Genomic DNA, 16,921 nt, shown 5'->3' with positions numbered 1-16,921 from the left:
TTAGAATATCTGAGTGAGTCTAATTTAATCCTGAGTTTCCTGAATAGAAAGTGATGGGAGGATTTATTTGGCTACTAAAGAAGAGAAGGAAACATGGGCTGGGAGCAAGATGTTGGAGGTGATATGGAGAAGGAGTCACAAGTCAGCCCACATAAGCGAACTCCAAACAATTGGAACAACAAGGAAATGAATTATCATTCCTTTAAGAGAATAAATTAAAGCCACCAAATCTATGGTGATATTTGGGGCAAATGTTGGGAGGTGAATATATTTCCCACCAGTGACAGGTGTCATTCATGGGGGAAACATGTCAGGCAATAATAAGAGCCCCAATGGTTAGAATGAGAAGAGGCTGGAACTTCTGTTTCTGCTCTGAGCAGAAAAGTTCTGTTTATAAATCTGGATTCCATTTAACGCTTCATGGGGAAGGGTGTCCTTCTAAAACAGGGAAGAGAGAAACCAGAAACAGAGAGAGTTGGTATTCTTGTATCTAATCCATTGAAGACACTAAGAGCATTGCACAAACTGGTGTCTGGAAACATAACAAATGTGGGAGTGGTAGATGTGATCATGGTGACTGTCATCTACTCAGACTCCACGCTAACATCAAGAAACTATGCCCGTTGTAGATGGGTGTCTTGCCCAGTGTTATTCAGCTCCTACAAGAACAGGGTTGGATCCATATCTTTGTAATCCTAGTCTCTATTACAATCCAAATGGTAAATGAGTTCATCTGACAGTCTTACTGAAAAAAATTTGTTGCACAAAAGCTCTTCTTGGAGCTGTGGATGAAGCGTGTACAGCTCAGACATGAAGACCAGATTTCAGAACCTCAGCACCAACATCAACACTGAGCATGAAGGAAGCCTGCAGTCCCAGGGCTCAGGAGGTAGAGGCAAGGGATCCCTCAGGCCAGCTGGATGTCTAGACTAGCCAAAGGTCTCTCCAGGTTCATTGAGAGACCTTGACTCAGTAAATTAAGTAGAGAGTGAGCAAGGAAAGATAACCGATGTCAGTCTTGGGCACATATACACACAAACACAAATACACACACATACACACAAAATTTTTAAAATAAACAAAAGCCATTCGTTTTTACCATTTTATTTATTGTGTGTGTCCAATCACATGGAAGTCTGAAGGCAATTTGTGGGAGTTGGTTCTCTCCTTCCAGCCTGTATGTCCTGGGGATTGAACTCAGGTCCTTGGGCTTGGCAGCAGTTGCCTTAACCCACTGAGCCATCACTTAGGCCTCCAAAATGCTAGTCTTATGGTGTGCCTTTTACTACAGTGACATCATTAGGTGTCAGTGAGTCCATTCCGGACCATGCCAGGAGCTCTGTATGTCTTCCTGTTCTTGCCGGGCCTCAGTGTCAACAGGGGACCTTACACCAGACAAGATGGATGCTTCATGTCCTTTCTGCACCCAACAGATAGGGGATGGATGTTGTTCTGACTGTAGATCAGACTGTTGTAGGGCAGGCGACGGAGCAGGGTCAGTGAGATAATGACAGGAGTAGCTGTTAAGGGTGTCTGCCGTTAACATCTGGGCCACATCAGGTCCAGCCATCTGTCACCTGAGAACCACAGCTGCCTGCTGAGTCTTCCTTCCAGCAGCAGAAACAGTGGAGTTGGCAAAGTTGGCGTGTTCCCCCAGCACTGAGCACCACTAGTCTTGCAGCTCAGCCACTTGCTTGGATGTTCCAGTGAGGAGGTATCCTGAAGGTCGAGCATCAAATAGCATCCAAGAGAAAAGAATAGGACTTCATTTTTAAAACTCATTTTGCGTGTTTGTGTATGTGCATGTGTGTGTGTGTGTGTGTGTGTTTGTACATGTGTGTGCAGGTGCAGTTGCACATACGTATGTGTGTGTAGAACCAGAAATCAACCTCTGATATCATTCTTCAGGAGCCATCCACCTTCATTCTTGAGACAGGTCCTCTCACTGGTCTAACGTTCAATGATTAGGCCAGTGAGTCCAAGGGATCCGCCTGTCTCTACTTCTCCGTACTGGGATTTCAGACATATGCTACCACACTTGGCATTTTATGTGGGTGCTGGGGGTTGAAGTCTTGTGTTTGGGTGGCAAGCACTTTCCTGACTGGGTCATCTCCACAGCCCCAGGAGCAGGAGTTTCAGCCCAGACAATGAGCTTCTATGCTATGCTGTAAGAGACTGAGAGGAAGAAGTCATGGTCTCTGGTGAGGTGTTTTCCTGTGTCTTCCGTTCCCTAGAGCTCTTGTTGCCTTTACCTGGTCACAGGCTGCCCTCTTAACTCAGTAAAGCTCCACACCCAGTCTTTAAGGATTGTTGAATATTGAGTCTTTCCTAACTATGTATCCAAAGACACATTCTATTCTTTCTGCCACTCAAGCCCCTCAAATGTCATTCTTGAAGGAAAGGAGTAGACATTCACATCGCCTCACATGAAGGAATTTTATCAACACACAAAGATTAACAAAGCATCAATCAATGCAGGAGACAAAAGATACAATTGCTGTCTAAGCTAAGGACAAGGCTCCTGGTGAACAGACTCTAGGTCCCATGTGAACTCAGCATCTACATTAAAAATTCACCTAGAACCAACTACCCCAACTATCATTATGGAGCCTTCATCCAGTGACTGGTGAAAACAGATGCAGAGATCCACAGCCAAGCACTGAGCCGAGCTCAGGGAATCCTGTTGAAGGGAGGGATGAAGGATTGTATGAGTGGGGGTGGGGGTGGGGGTGGGGTCAAGGTCATCACAAGAGAACCCACAAAAACAACTAATCTGGGTTCATAGGAGCTCACAGAGTCTTGACTGACAGCCAGAGAGCCTACATGGGAGCAACCTAGGCCCTGCACATATGTGTGATACTTGTGTAGCTTGATCTACTTGTGGGACTCCTAACAATGGGAGCAGGACCTGTCCCTAACACTTTGGCTGGCTTCCAGGAGCCTATTCCTCATACAGGGTTGCCTTGCCCAGCCTTAATATATGGGGAGGATCTTAGACCTACCTCAACTTGATATGCCATGCTTTGTTGACACCCATGGGAGGTCTGCCCCTTTCTGAACAGAAACAGAGAAGGAATGGATTTGGGGAGGGAGGGTGTGGGGGGAGTAAGGAGAGAAGGAGAGGAGCGGGGAGAAGCCAGTTGGGATGTAAAATAAATGAACAAATTTAATTAATGAAATAAATGAATAGATTTAATTAATAAAATAAAAAATAAATTAAAAAAATTTACCTAGAATCAAGACCTTTCCCATCATATTCACCAGTAACATTCTAATCCAAGCCACCCTCATTCTTTGAATTATTTCAATTATATAGTAATGTATTTCTTGTCCTTGGTTTCTCCCTCTCTCCACTCTGAGACCTACAGTCTAGTTTCAACATAGTAAGGAAGGTAAAATTTGTTCTGGCTCATAGTTTGATGGTATAGCCCATCCTAGTGAGGAAGTCATAGTGACAGGGATGTGAGGCAGCTGATCACATGGTCCCTATAGTCAGGAAGCAGAGACACAGATGAATGCTGGTGTTCACCTGATATCAGTCCAGGATCCCGGCCCATTAAGTGATGCTGCTCACGTTTACGATAGGTCTTCCTACCTCAGTTAACCCAGTGTATAAAGACCCTCCCAGACAGGATCACGTCGACTTTTCAGCCAACCTGTGCAGATTTTGTCTGCTGGTCCTGGGATCTGAGGACCTGAAAGAGTGAGACAGACTACAGTCTAATGATGTAGACAACCTTACTTCAGTTTCAGTGGACTTTTATACATGGTTCCCCACGTCTCTCCAAGTGAAATCCTGAGTTACTATTGTTCACCACAGTGGGTAGGTTTTTTGTGTGTGGGAACACGACTAAAGTCATAAGAAGCATAGACATTTACTCAAATATTATTCTGGTGATCTGTCTCTGAAGGTGTTTCTGGATTCAATTAACCTTTGAGTCAGTAGTCTTAAGTAAAGAGAGGCCCTTAGAGATGTCCCTCAAAGTAAAGAGAGGCTCATATGTTAGAGACTCGGTCCCCAATGCAGTGTTCAGAGGCGAGGCTGAGGTGGGCAAACATGCGAGATCGTTTATCCTGGAATCCTATTTGAGTTTTGTTTTAGACACATATACAGAGAGACTGACCGACAGACAGACAGACAAGCAGACAGACAGAGAACTACACATCATACTTTGCGCAATTGCCCCTCTCCAAACAATGGGCCTAGGCACCTCAGAATCCCTTCAACACTCCACCTGCGTTGGGCATCCCTACTCCCATTTCTGAAGAATAGTGCTAAGTTTCCCTGTCCTTAGTAACAATCAAGTTTATATAGTCCCTTGTTATGGAAATTCTGTCACCGGTCCACCAGCCAATTGAAAAGAGCATGGGTCCAAGGGGAGGAGTTTTTAATTGGGAATGTACGTGACCCAAATAGAAGGCGGGGTCTAGAGATGCATGGGTTTCTTGGAAGGAGGACTAACCAGAGCAAGCCCCGAGAGCAGGAGTGGCTGGGGACTCATTTCAGACTCCCCATCCCTTATTGTGATACTTGTACACAGATTTTGCTTGTTAATAAATGGTAAATTAGTCCTTTGACTTCCTTTATCAGTTTCTATTCAAGTGTATTCTCAACACACCTAGTTAATAAGCAGAACTGAACTGGTTTGAGACATGCACATAGTTTAAAAGCAAATTGACTCCTTCAAGTAAACTTTTAGGGAGAATCCCCTATTTAACATCTTAGGCCTATGCGTAATTGGGTGTGCATGTGATTGAAGTCAGATGCATTGTGTGAAGTGATATATGCAGTGGGAAGAATGAATATACAACTTAATTAAAAATAAAGACCTACTCCAACTATGACCCTCAATAACCAACTCTTCCTCCTCTTGAAACACAAAGCCTCAAACAGCGGCCCTTGAGGACTCTCAGTCATATGGCCACTGGCAACCTTGACAGTGGATCCCTCTAAAATCTCTACCATCTCATGCTGTGGGTAAAGTTACGCTGCTTCTTTTGCAAATCTGTATGAGCCCTTCTTTCCAGTTCTTTGGATAAGAGACCAAGAATCTGGAAACACTCAATCCCAACCCCAACTAAGAAACAGGACTTTAGGAAGTGGCTGGCTCATGAAGGTCCTGACCTCACCAATGGACTCCAATAATGCGTTCACAGTTCAACTGACTCCAGGGGGAGGGGCTAAGGAATGTGGCTGGAGGAAGTGGATTACTGGGGCATGCCGCTGTCCCCAGGCCCTTCTTCTATGTCTGCCTCTCTCTACTTCCTGATTGTCATAAGGTGAGGCGCTTTAGTCCACTATACATGCTCACTGCCATGACGCTCTGTGTTACCTCAGGCCAAAAGCAACGGGAATACGTCACCTTCCACTGAGCCCCATAAAACCATGAACTAAAATAAATCTTTACGCCTTTAAAATGGTTCTGTCAGTGTGATGGTTTGTCACAGTGACGGAAAGCTGGCTAACTGATGTGGTAGGCCTCATCCAACGAAATGGGACAAAAAGGTCTGAATAATAAAGGATTTCTCCTGCCAGGTTGCATAAACTGGGGCATTAATCTTTTCTTTCCTTCTACCTTGAACTGAAAACATTGGTTCTCTGGGAGGTCTTGAGCCTGGCACTTTCAGAATGAAACTACACATGTCTGCTCTCCTGAGTCTCTTGCTTTACCAAGTGCAGATCCAAGGCTTTCACAATCACATAAACCACCAGTTCTAGGTTTTAAGGGTGTGTGTGTGTGTGTGTGTGTGTGTGTGTGTGTGTGTGTGTGTGTAGTTTAAATAGAGTTATGCTACATGGGATGATCATGTTCACCCCAAGAGCCACTGACTAACAAAATCCCCAGTACCAGGTATGGGAAACCTGCCTTTGAATTGTTGGTCACTGGGTCCAAGAGACTCCCAGAACATTATAGATTATTTCATTGCATTTGGTTGCCTCCCCAAACTTAAAAATCAGACCTTATCGCTGAAGACATCACACTCTTTGGACATAGGACTTGGAATGACTGATCTGGAATTGGCCTGAAAGCCTCCTCCCTAAGGACTACTGCTCATAGTGTTGGAAATGTTATGCAACCCGCCAAGGGAGAAAAGCCATCAATAGCAGCTGTAAAGCCTGCAAACCACAATAATGACCATACTGGCAAGATATCCCCAATGATGCACTAGTGGTATTATTATCATGGGGTATCCAATAGGCATCTAATTGAACTTAAAGCCCACTCAATAGGAGAGAACTCATGCCTGGTACTGTAAACCTAACCAACTCATCATGGCTGGAGAGGTCATAGACCGTAGAGGAGAACCTACTACTGCCTTTTTCTTAAACCAATATCATTTCTAACTGCATGCTAAATACTTATTCTTCATCAAAGAAACTTCTTTTTGCAAGCAGCTTTGACAGAGAGCCACAGTGGTCAACATGCAGAGAATAAGTGGACATGCTTACGCAGCCCCAGTGCTGGGAATGTCTTTCTGTATGCCGTGAAGGTGTTGCTCTGACTGACTGATAAATAAAATGCTGATTGGCCAGTAGCCAGGCAGGAAGTATGGTGTAGGTGGGATAAGAAGAGAGGAGAATTCTGAGAAGTGGAAGGCTGAGTCAGGAGACGCTGCCAGCCGCCGCCATGAGAAGCATGATGTAAAGTACTGGTAAGCCACAAGCCACATGGCAAGGTATAGATTTATAGAAATGGGTTAATTTAAGATATAAGAACTAGATAGCAAGAAGCCTGAGCTATTAGGCCAAACAGTTTAAATAATATAAGCGTCTGTGTGTTTATTTGGGTCTGAGTGGCTGCGGGCCCAGGCAGGACTGGAGATAACTCCAGCTACACACCAGTGGTACATTTACAACACAGTCTTTATGCCTAGGGCTCAAAGAACATCATAGAAGAGGGAGCAGAACAGTTATAATAGCCAGAGGGTCAAGATGCTGGCGGTTAGATAGTGTCTTCTAGGCAAGACAGGGGTGCTAAACCCGTGAAATGTCATCAAGGTAGTTATCTAAACAACATCTGCATAGTGACACCACCAGTCAACATGGCACCTCAAATTGGAGAAATTTCTCAAGGTCTTACCCCTAGATGAAAACCTACAAGTAGTCAGTGGCTGCTTAAAGGGAGATAATCAGTATACTCCAGGGATGAGCCCTCTAAAGGCCATCCAATCTCAAGTGGTCAGCCATAAGCACATGTTCATATAAGCAACACTAAATGGGCCCAGCAGGCTTTGTGGTGGTGGGAGGGTAAGATGGTAATAATTTTAGAAGAAGTCATGAACTTGAGAGGGAGTTTCAGGGACACAGGAGAAGTTGGAGGAGAGAGAGAGGCAGGGGTGGAAATGGTGTAAATACAGTACTCATGTATGAAATTCTCAAAAAAAAATTTTTGAAAAACAGAAAATCAACCAATCAATGAATAAATAAATAAATCTACAGAAAACAAAAAAATTAGTTAATATATAAACAAATTGTGTTTTTAAAATCTTAAAGAATTAATCAAGCTGAGCCTGATGGTTTATGCCTATACTCTTGACACTTAGGAGCCTGAGGCAGGAGCATCATGAGCCAGCCTGAGCTATGTAGTGAGTACCAGGTCAGTCTGGGCTACACAGTAAGGCCCTGTCTCACAAGACATAATTAATTCATTAGCAGCAAGGAATTGAAGGCTGTTGCCCTCCAACAGGAACCTGGTGGACAGTCCCTGCGTACTGCTGATTAAGAGCTGATCTCTACACTTTAACAGCCAGCAGTGCACACGGCATGTTTGACATCCTCATCTATAAATTAAGGAGTCCAGCCTGGATCTGAGCTGGAGGTGAGTTGAATGGGCAGCCTCACACAGAGCCAAGATTTCCCTCAGAAAACAGTTCTGGATCAGCTCCAATGTGGAGATAAATTAGAGATGGAGGCCCCGAAGTTCAATGCCAATGAGAATAGCCGCAATATTTTTAGTTGGAAATAGCCCACCAGGGCCATAAAAATCTCAATGAAGAAATCAAACCTAGAAGGTCTGGGTTTAAGCTTTGTGACATCTCAGCAAAGTCTCCAAGAGAAGCTGGGGATAAAATACTGCCCCAGGTAAGTAAGTGAGTTGTCTGGCTATAAATGGTTGTCAGAAGAAAGAAGTTGAGAAGGCTAAAGTTGGGATGCACATGATGGTCTGAAGAAAGAAGAAAGAAGGTGGGCCTGGCAGCAGAGGACTGAAATCTCTGCTTCTTCCAAGGCTGAGGCAGAAAGATGATGAGTACAACATGGTGCACTGGGCAACATGGTGAGATTTTTGTCTCAAAACAAAGAGAAAGAATGTTGAGTGTTTAGTCCAGTGGTAGGGTGAATACTTAGAATCCAATGGTGATCGCTATGGCTGAGAAGCAAAACATTTGCCTAGAATCCCCCAGTGATGGGCTGGGGGTGTGACTCAGTGGTAGAGCACCTGCCTAAAATCCCCCAGTGAGGGGCTGGGGTGTGGCTCGTGGTAGAGCACTGCCTAGAATCCCCCAGTAATGGGTTGGAGTGTGGCTCAGTGGTAGAGCACCTGCCTAGAATCCCTCAGTGAGGGGCTGGGATGTGGCTAAGTGGTAGGGATCTTGCTTAGGTTGGAGACCCTAGGTTCAATCCCTAGTACTGGGGAGGGGTGGGGGAGTCTGATACTAGAGCTGGTCTTGGCCTCTTCTAGGATGACAACCAGGTGGAGAGCTGAGTATCTGCTAATTACCCTGAAATAGAGCTATTAAGTGCCCTCCCCTATTCCACAGCATAACCACAGCAGTCAAATGAGGTCAAGCTTACAGAAATGTCTTAGAGGACCGTCAGCAGTCTCTATGGGTGGAATAACCTCCATGGACCAATGCAGTCTTTATGGGTGAAATAACCTCCATGGACCAATGCAAGGAGTGTTGAATGTGACGTTTCAGGGATATGAGTTAGACAAGATTCCTGAAACAAACTAACTGCTACTTGAGAACTAAGCCTAGCTCACATCACTCCTATGTCTTGTCCTGCATCCCTCCTGCATGAAGGCAAATCCTTCTTTCTTGCCTGCCTTGTCCATTCTAGCCTTGTATAAACCAATTACACATCTGTCAAACTGAGATCAACTGTCAAAAATTCACCTCGTTGACAAACTACTTCTTAAGTGCCTGTTGGCATTTGCAATCTCTTGTCACTGATTACAAAAGTCATACATGTTTGAGGTGACATATATTCAATGTCATTCTTCACTGTTTACCTTAAAAAAAAAGATTAAAAATAGATTAAGGATTCATTTAAATGAATCACGATAGTCCCCAAAATGGAACATTTATTAAAATTCGGGTGCCTCTTTATGTGCCAATGTGACCTCATTACTGAAATTACTGATATTGCTATATCAAGAGAGAAGAGTAATAATAGAGAAACATGGGCCTGGAGAGACAGCTCAGTGGTTAAGAATGTGTACTAATCTTGAAGAGGACCCGAGCTTGGTTCTAAGCAGACATGTCAAGCAGCTCACAACCGTGTAAGTGCCAATGTTTCTTCCTCACTGCCATGATAAAATATCCTGACAAAAACAACTGAAGGAGCCAGGCAGTGGTGGCATACACCTTTAATCCCAGCCCTCGGGAGGCAGAGCCAGGCGGATCTCCGTGAGTTCGAGGTCAGCATGGTCTACAGAGCGAGATCCAGGACAGGCACCAAAACTACACAGAGAAACCCTGTCTTGAAAAACCAAAAAAATATATATATATATTGAAGGACTAAAGGGTTTAGTTTGGCCTGTCGTTCCAGTGGTGAGGAAGACCCAACCACAGTCAGGAAAGTCATGGCCTTGGGAGCAGGAGGCAGGCTGGTCATGCTACATCTGCACTCAGGAAGTAAGGAGTGAACAGGAAGTAAAGCCGGGTTATAAAGCTTCAAGGCCCTCCCTCAGGGACCCGCTTCCTCCAGCAATGCTCTGTCTCTTAAAGGTTCCACAAATTTCCCCCCAAAGCACCAAAAGTTTTCCCCAGAAGCTGGAGATCAAGTATTCAAACACATGAGCCTGCAGGGGAACATTTCACACTCAAACTACAACATATGGAGGTTTTTAGCTTGGTTATGCGTAGAACATTTTAGTATACCCATAAAACTAATAATAGGAGCTATTTCCAGAAAAAAAAAGAAATAAGCAATGAATGGACAGATGGATGGATGGATGGATGGTTGGATGAATGAGATAAAATGGGTTTTGATTTTTGTCTCATAGGAATGTATTACCTTAAAAAACTTAAAATCAGGATCAGGAGAGATGGCCCAGCAGTTAAGAGCACTGGCTGCTTTCCCAGAAACCTGGGTTCAATTCCCAGCACCCCCACGGTGGTTCACAAACATCTGTAACACCAGTTCCAGGGGGATCTGACACCTTCTTCTGGCCTCTGTGGGCACTGCACACATATGCAAGCAAAAACACCATGCACATAAATAAAAACAAACTTCAAAAAGACCTTAAAAATCAAAATAAAGACAATACAAAATACATTAGAAATGACCATTATAGAAATACCAAAATACAAAAAGCATAGAGAAGAAATAAATAAAATCCCATAGACTTATAACCAGAACTACCCAACTTCATTACTTTTTGAAAGGTGGAGGTTGAGATAGGGTCTTGCTCTATAGCTCAGGCTGGCTCCAAACTCATAATCTTCCTGCCTCAACCTCCCAAAAACTCAGGTTACAGATGTGCACCACTGCATCAATGACAAAATTAGGTTTGTTTTTTTGACACAGGGTCTCATGTAGTTGGGGCTGGCCTTGAACTTACTATATAGCCAAGGATGACCTTAAATTACTGATCCTTCTGCCTTTATTTACCTCTGGAATGCTGAGATTACAGGTGCATGCCACCATGCCAGGTTTATAAAGGGCTGTGAACCTAATCCAGGGCTCTGTACAAGTTAGGAGCTGAGCCATGACCCCAGCCTGGTGTTTACTGTTAAAACGGCTTGATGCATTTCTTTCCAATTGTTTCGTTTCCATTTTTGTCATAACTAAGATGCCATGGCACACAGGTTTTTACACTCTGACAAAATAGCATAAGCATTTTCCCATTACTGACATGGTAATGAAATAATTGTGTAGTGAATGATTCCAATACATCTTTAGACACTGATCATTGCCTCTGTTTCTGAATGCATCCTTAAGTCAAATTCACCAAAAAGAGACTTAGTGAATCAAAGCATAGTATTTGACTCTTTTTTTAGTCTTTGATACAGGTTTCCATATTTACTCCCAAATCCCATGTTAGCTTATGTTTTTACCAACTGCATAGAAAGCTGGTAGAGAGATATCTATATACTCATCATATACCAGTATCACGTTATATATATATATATATATATATATATATATATATATATACATATATATGTATATATATATATATATGGTAATAAGGCCTGGCCTACACACACACACATTAATATACACATATACCCATACATTCATATCTACATATTTACACACACACCATACACACAAATACATATACACATACCCACCAATATACACATATACCCATACCTACACATACATATACATACTCTGGCACTGGCAACAATAGCCAAGGCACAGAGTCAACCTGGATGCCCATAATAGGTGAATGGATATGAAAAATGGGATATAGGTATGTAGGTAGACACACACACACACACTTAAGGAGGCACACTGTTTCATCCACCCATCTAACATTTCACCCATTGACAACTGCCACTCAAATCCCTGTGGTAAGTAAGTGGCACACTCAACCTTAAGGAGACCCATTTTCATGTTCAGCAGCCAATATTTACAAGAATTTATCTTGAGCCAAATACTGCTTTGTGCTTTGAGCGGGTTATATTCCATCAATCTCTCTCCAAAAAGCTTTCAAACAATGCCTTCCCCTAAGACTTCTATATTCCAAGCTGAGTAAAAACATTGAACTTTCCTTTTGTGAAATGGCCCCATGACTACTCACTGCTTTGATTCTCTGGGAAGATAGCTGTGGTGTTCATGATTCCATACTATCTCTTTCCAGAAAGGAACCTGCCTGCAAGTCCATTGCCATGGACCTACTCGAGTTCCGTTACACGGCTTCCAAATGGAATGTCAAAAGTTGACTGCAGAGCTCCACTCAGACAACTTGCTCTTCTTCTGTGAGTTGAACCTCTTGCTCCTTGGAGGTTGTTCCATCACTGGGGTATCCAGAATAATAAGGTGCCTGAAACAGAAACCTTGGATTTGTTAGCATCATATCACAGTGACCAAATTCCTGGCAGAAACAGCTTACAGGAGAAAGGATTTGTTTGAGCTCACGGTTACAGTAGTGTCCATCATGGCAGAGCGGGACAGTTCATAGCATGGCAGGTGGGGTAAAGAGAGAAAGGGGGACAGGAAGAGGCCAGGGCAAGACACAGCTCCAAGGGCTTTACAATGATCCACTTCTTCCAACAAGTTCCCACCTCCCACTTTGCAACATCCTTTAAAGGCGTCATTGTGTTTTGACTCCACCAAGGGATCGATCCAATGATTATGTCCTTTATGGTCCTTTATTTGTCTTTATGGTCCAGTTGCCCCTGGAATCATCCTCACAGGCATGCCCAACCTCATCCCGTAGGTGCCTCTTAATCCAGACAAGTTGACATTCAAGATTAGCCATCATGGCTGCAGGCCTACAGCAGTAATCCACCTGAAGCATGAATGCACAAGAAAGCACTGTTTGGGGGAACTGGGGAGGTTGGCTCATTCAGGAAAGTGCTTACTGCCCATGCAAGAGAACCTGAATTCATGCTCCAGAACCCACAGAAGAAGCTGGGTGTGGCGGTGACACATACTTGTCATTCCCGCACTGGAGGGTCCCTGGAGCTTGCTGGCTAGCCAATATAGCCAAATTGGTGAATTCCAGGCCAGTAGGAGACTCTGCCTCTAAGAATAAAGTGGACAACTCCTGAGCAATGATGCCTGGCCTGCACACACACACACACACACACACACACACACACATACACACACACACACACAAATATACACATATACCCATACATTCACATCTACATTCTTACATACACACCATACGCACAAATACATATGCACACACCCACCAATATACACATATACCCATACATACACATACATATACATACTCACACCATACATGCTGTGGATATCGCTCTGTATAAATAAAATGCTGATTGGCCAGTAGCCAGGAAGTATAGGCGGGACAAGCAGAGAAGAGAATTCTGGGGGCAGGAAGGCTGAGTCAGGAGACGCTGCCAGCCACCGCCATGAGTACCAACATGTAAGATACTGGTAAGCCACGAGCCGTGTGGCAAGGTATAGATTTATAGAGATGGGTTAATTTAAGATATAAGAACTAGATAGCTAGAAGCCTGAGCCATTAGGCCAAACAGTTTAAATAATATAAGCGTCTGTGTGTTTATTTTATAAGTGGGCTGCAGGACTGCCGGGGCTTGGCGGGAGCTGAAGAGAAACTCTCCAGCTACACATGCACTTACTTAGTCAACATAAAAGCCCATCATGGAAGATTCTGTTCCCTCCATTTCACAGATGAGGTTGCAACTGAGGCAGAACAAGGCCACACAGTGGGCCAGAGAATGATCCACAACAGTCATGCTTTGGGTCTCAAAGGGGTGCGTTTATTATGTACGCAACAAGAAAGCATCGAAGAATAAAACAGCAGGCCACAGAAGGATAATGGCATGTCAAGTAGACACTTGCACCGTGCAGCTGAACACACAAGGAAGGTCTCATCTTAACATGCCCAAGTTCCTTGGTGAGAGCTCTAGGCAGAGCAGCATTTCCTCGGGTGAGACTTTCAAGTAAAGAAAAACAAACAGCAACAGACAGAGATAAAAATCATGAAGTGGGAAGCTCACGGTATCCAGCAGAAACCGACTGGAGTGGGTCAGGCAGTCGTCTGGAGTTCTCCACCGAGCTATCTCTCCACGGATGAACCTGTGGGTTCTCTCTCCCGCTGCAGGCACTTTCGTATCAGGAGATAACACCAGTGACCTCTGATGGAAATGGGTCACCTTCTAGTTGCCCTCGAGAACACAGTGTTTTAACTCTTGGGCTGTTTTGCTGTTCTCCTCTCTCCCTGTCACAGTCAGGGGGGTCCAGCCTATCTCTAGACACAGGGTCTTAGAGGACACTTTGAGACAAACATGCTTGAGTCTGAAGTTGGCCGGGAGGGGGAGGTCAAGGGGGGGGGGAGTTGGCAAATCCATTCCCAGAGCCAGCTTCTCAAGCAGCTCCGGCAGCACATGTCAATTTACCAATATGAAGTACACTACGGAGTTCGAATTCAGGAAGTCCGGCTCCAGTGAGACATTGTCAACTGCTGGCCGAGCACTTACCAAGTCACCGATGGTGACCGAGTGCACGTGTGCCGAGGGTGTTTACACTTCCTGCCTTCTCATGATAACTCCAGGGAGTGACACAGTCGGCTGGACTTCACCACTGAGCTTTCTCTCTGTGGCTGAACTGGCGGGTTCTCGCTCCCGCTACAGGCACTTTTATACCATGAGATAAATGCTACTAGACTCAGAGATACAAAGTTACTGGTTCAAGATCACACAGGGACTTTATCTGTCTGTTCCTTTGGATTTTTGTTTGTCTGCTGGTCTAAGATAGGGTCTTTCTACATAGCCCTGGATGTCCTGGAACTCACAATTATAGACCAAGCTGGTCTGGAACTCATAGAAGCCACCTGCCTCTACCTCCTGAGTGCTGGGATTAAGAGCATGCTCGATTAAAAGCATGCACCCCAGCCTCACAGGTTCCTTAATGGCAGCAAAGACCATGTTCTGTGAAACAATAATGACTAATGATTTAAAAGCGCGGGGGGGGGGGGGGGGGGGGCGCTGAGACTGTAGTTCATTTGGTAGAGTGCTTACCTAGCATGCACAGCCCTGGGTTCCATCTCCAGCAACACATAAAACTGGGTGTAGTGTTGCATCCCTAAAACGCCAGTTCTCACCTGTAGGTGAGTCAGGAGCGCAAGCAGTTAAAGTCCATGTGGTGGAAAGCATTCGCTATGACAGGCTGGATTCAATACCCAGAACTCATGGCGGGGAAAAGTCACCGGTAGTGACACAAGTCTTGTCATGCCAGGACTGGAGAGGCCATGGCCAGCAAGTCTAGCCTACTTGGTGAGTTCTAGGTCAGTAAAAGACCCTGTCTCAAGAAGAAGGTGGATCATACCTGAAGTGTGACCGCTAAAGTTGTCCTCTGGCTTCCATGTGCACCCACACAAAACTTCTACCTGTATACACATGTATGTATATGCATGTATATACATGCACATGAAAAAGTCCAAGGTTATCCTCAGTTATATAGCAAGCTCAAGCCCAAGCTGGTATATTGAGATCATGTCAGAAAGAAGGGACGAGGAGGGAGGGAGGGAAGGAGGGAGAGAAGGAGGGAGGAAAGAAAAAAGACTGAAGAAAGAGGAGAGAGAGAGAGAGAGAGAGAGAGAGAGAGAGAGAGAGAGAGAGCACTCGAACACACTTTAGTTCTCTCTTCAAACTGAGAGGCAGATCTGCATACACTCAGCACCATGACATCTTCGGGAATTCTCTCTGCTTGTATCACACCGTCACTGCCATGAATAGATGTTTACCTGGCATCCAGCTTAGGAGAAATGCTATGCCAGGCTCGCTTGCCCCAGTTAACACTGCAGCAATAGACTTGCTCTAATTAGCCCTCGGCCTGGCGCGAGATGCAATAAACAGAAAGGCATCCGGCTCCCCGGTCAGGTGGCTCTTACTGGATGCCTACAGTTTTCACAAGTTTGCACAGCAGCCAGTTGCCCCAGAATGTAGCAGGAACTGAGAACATAATATTCCTGTCCTCCTGTTTCATTATCACCAGCGAGGGTGTCCACATTAAAGGATCAGTGTGAAATGGACAATTCACACATCTTCCCCGTTTCGCAACAGTGTCCGGCCCTGCTGTTGCCACGGATGCTGGGCCCGCTGCAGCTCCGCAGCGCTTCCCACAACAAGAGGAAAAGGTCTCTATCAGCAGGAAGCATGTGCAGACAAGCAGGCAGCTGTGCACATGAGTGCATATGCCCTGTGCCCCATTCTTCACATGGTTTAAGGATGTCTCCAGAAGGTTTGAGTGTTCAGAACAATGGCTCTCAACCCAGAAGGACCCTGTCACAGGAGTCACATGTCAGATAGCCTGCATATCAGATATTTACATTATGATTCATAACAGTAGCAAAATTGACAGTTATGAAATAGCAACGAAAATAATTTTATGGTTGGGAGTCACCACATGAAATATATTAAAGGGTCGCAGCGTTAGAAGGGTTGAGAATCACTGATTTAGAAGCTTGGTCTCTGATGGGACAGAGTTTAAGAGAAGGTAGAACAGAAAAGACTTGGGGACAGTCTGGAGCAAGGCTCAGCTATAGAGCACTTGCCTAGAATCCCCCAGTGAGGGGCTGGGGTGTGGCTCAGTGTTAGAGCACCTGCCTAGAATCTGCCAGTGAGGGGCAAGGGTGTGGCTAAGTGGGGCCTCCCATCATTTGCCATTTTATTTGGTCATGTTATGGCATGTTCACAGGATTCAAGAGTCATGAAAGTCGCACATGCACCCCACTGTGTGACTTTTCCTGGGGAAAAGTAAACAAGTATCTTTTCACCCCAGATAGGGATTGAAGACAGAGCAAAGAAACCATTCCACCCAGGTCTCCTCGAACCAGTGAGTGTATTGGAGCTGCTCATGGAACATTTGTGAAGGGTGACTTATAAGAGCTTGGGTGACTGAAAGGTGTGTGTCTCTGTAAAAAAAAAAACAAAAACCTGCAACGCTGAAGCCGCCCAACCCCAGCCCCGCGCCCGCCCCCGCCCCCGCGCCCGCCCCCGCCCCCGGCCCCACGCCCGCCCCCGG

General features: G+C 45.0%; 1 long non-coding RNA gene across 5 annotated transcripts in view; it reads right to left on the bottom strand.

Annotated features, from left to right (window-relative positions):
- LOC128120211 (uncharacterized) overlaps positions 1-16,921 on the bottom strand; it is a 176,347-nt gene that overhangs the window by 33,469 nt on the left and 125,957 nt on the right. For 4 of the 5 annotated variants that reach the window (XR_008221804.1, XR_008221803.1, XR_008221807.1 and 1 more), the window contains one exon: positions 11,979-12,221. This is a non-coding gene — a long non-coding RNA (uncharacterized LOC128120211). Of the gene's footprint in view, positions 1-11,978; positions 12,222-12,834; positions 12,926-13,896; positions 14,873-16,921 lie in introns of those variants that run through there. The other variant, XR_008221805.1, reaches the window with a different exon arrangement.

The sequence above is a fragment of the Peromyscus californicus genome, unplaced genomic scaffold (genome assembly GCF_007827085.1).
Source record: "Peromyscus californicus insignis strain IS unplaced genomic scaffold, ASM782708v3 Scaffold_2__1_contigs__length_46816999, whole genome shotgun sequence".
NCBI lineage: Eukaryota > Metazoa > Chordata > Mammalia > Rodentia > Cricetidae > Peromyscus > Peromyscus californicus.
This window is presented reverse-complemented; position numbering and strand designations above follow the sequence as displayed.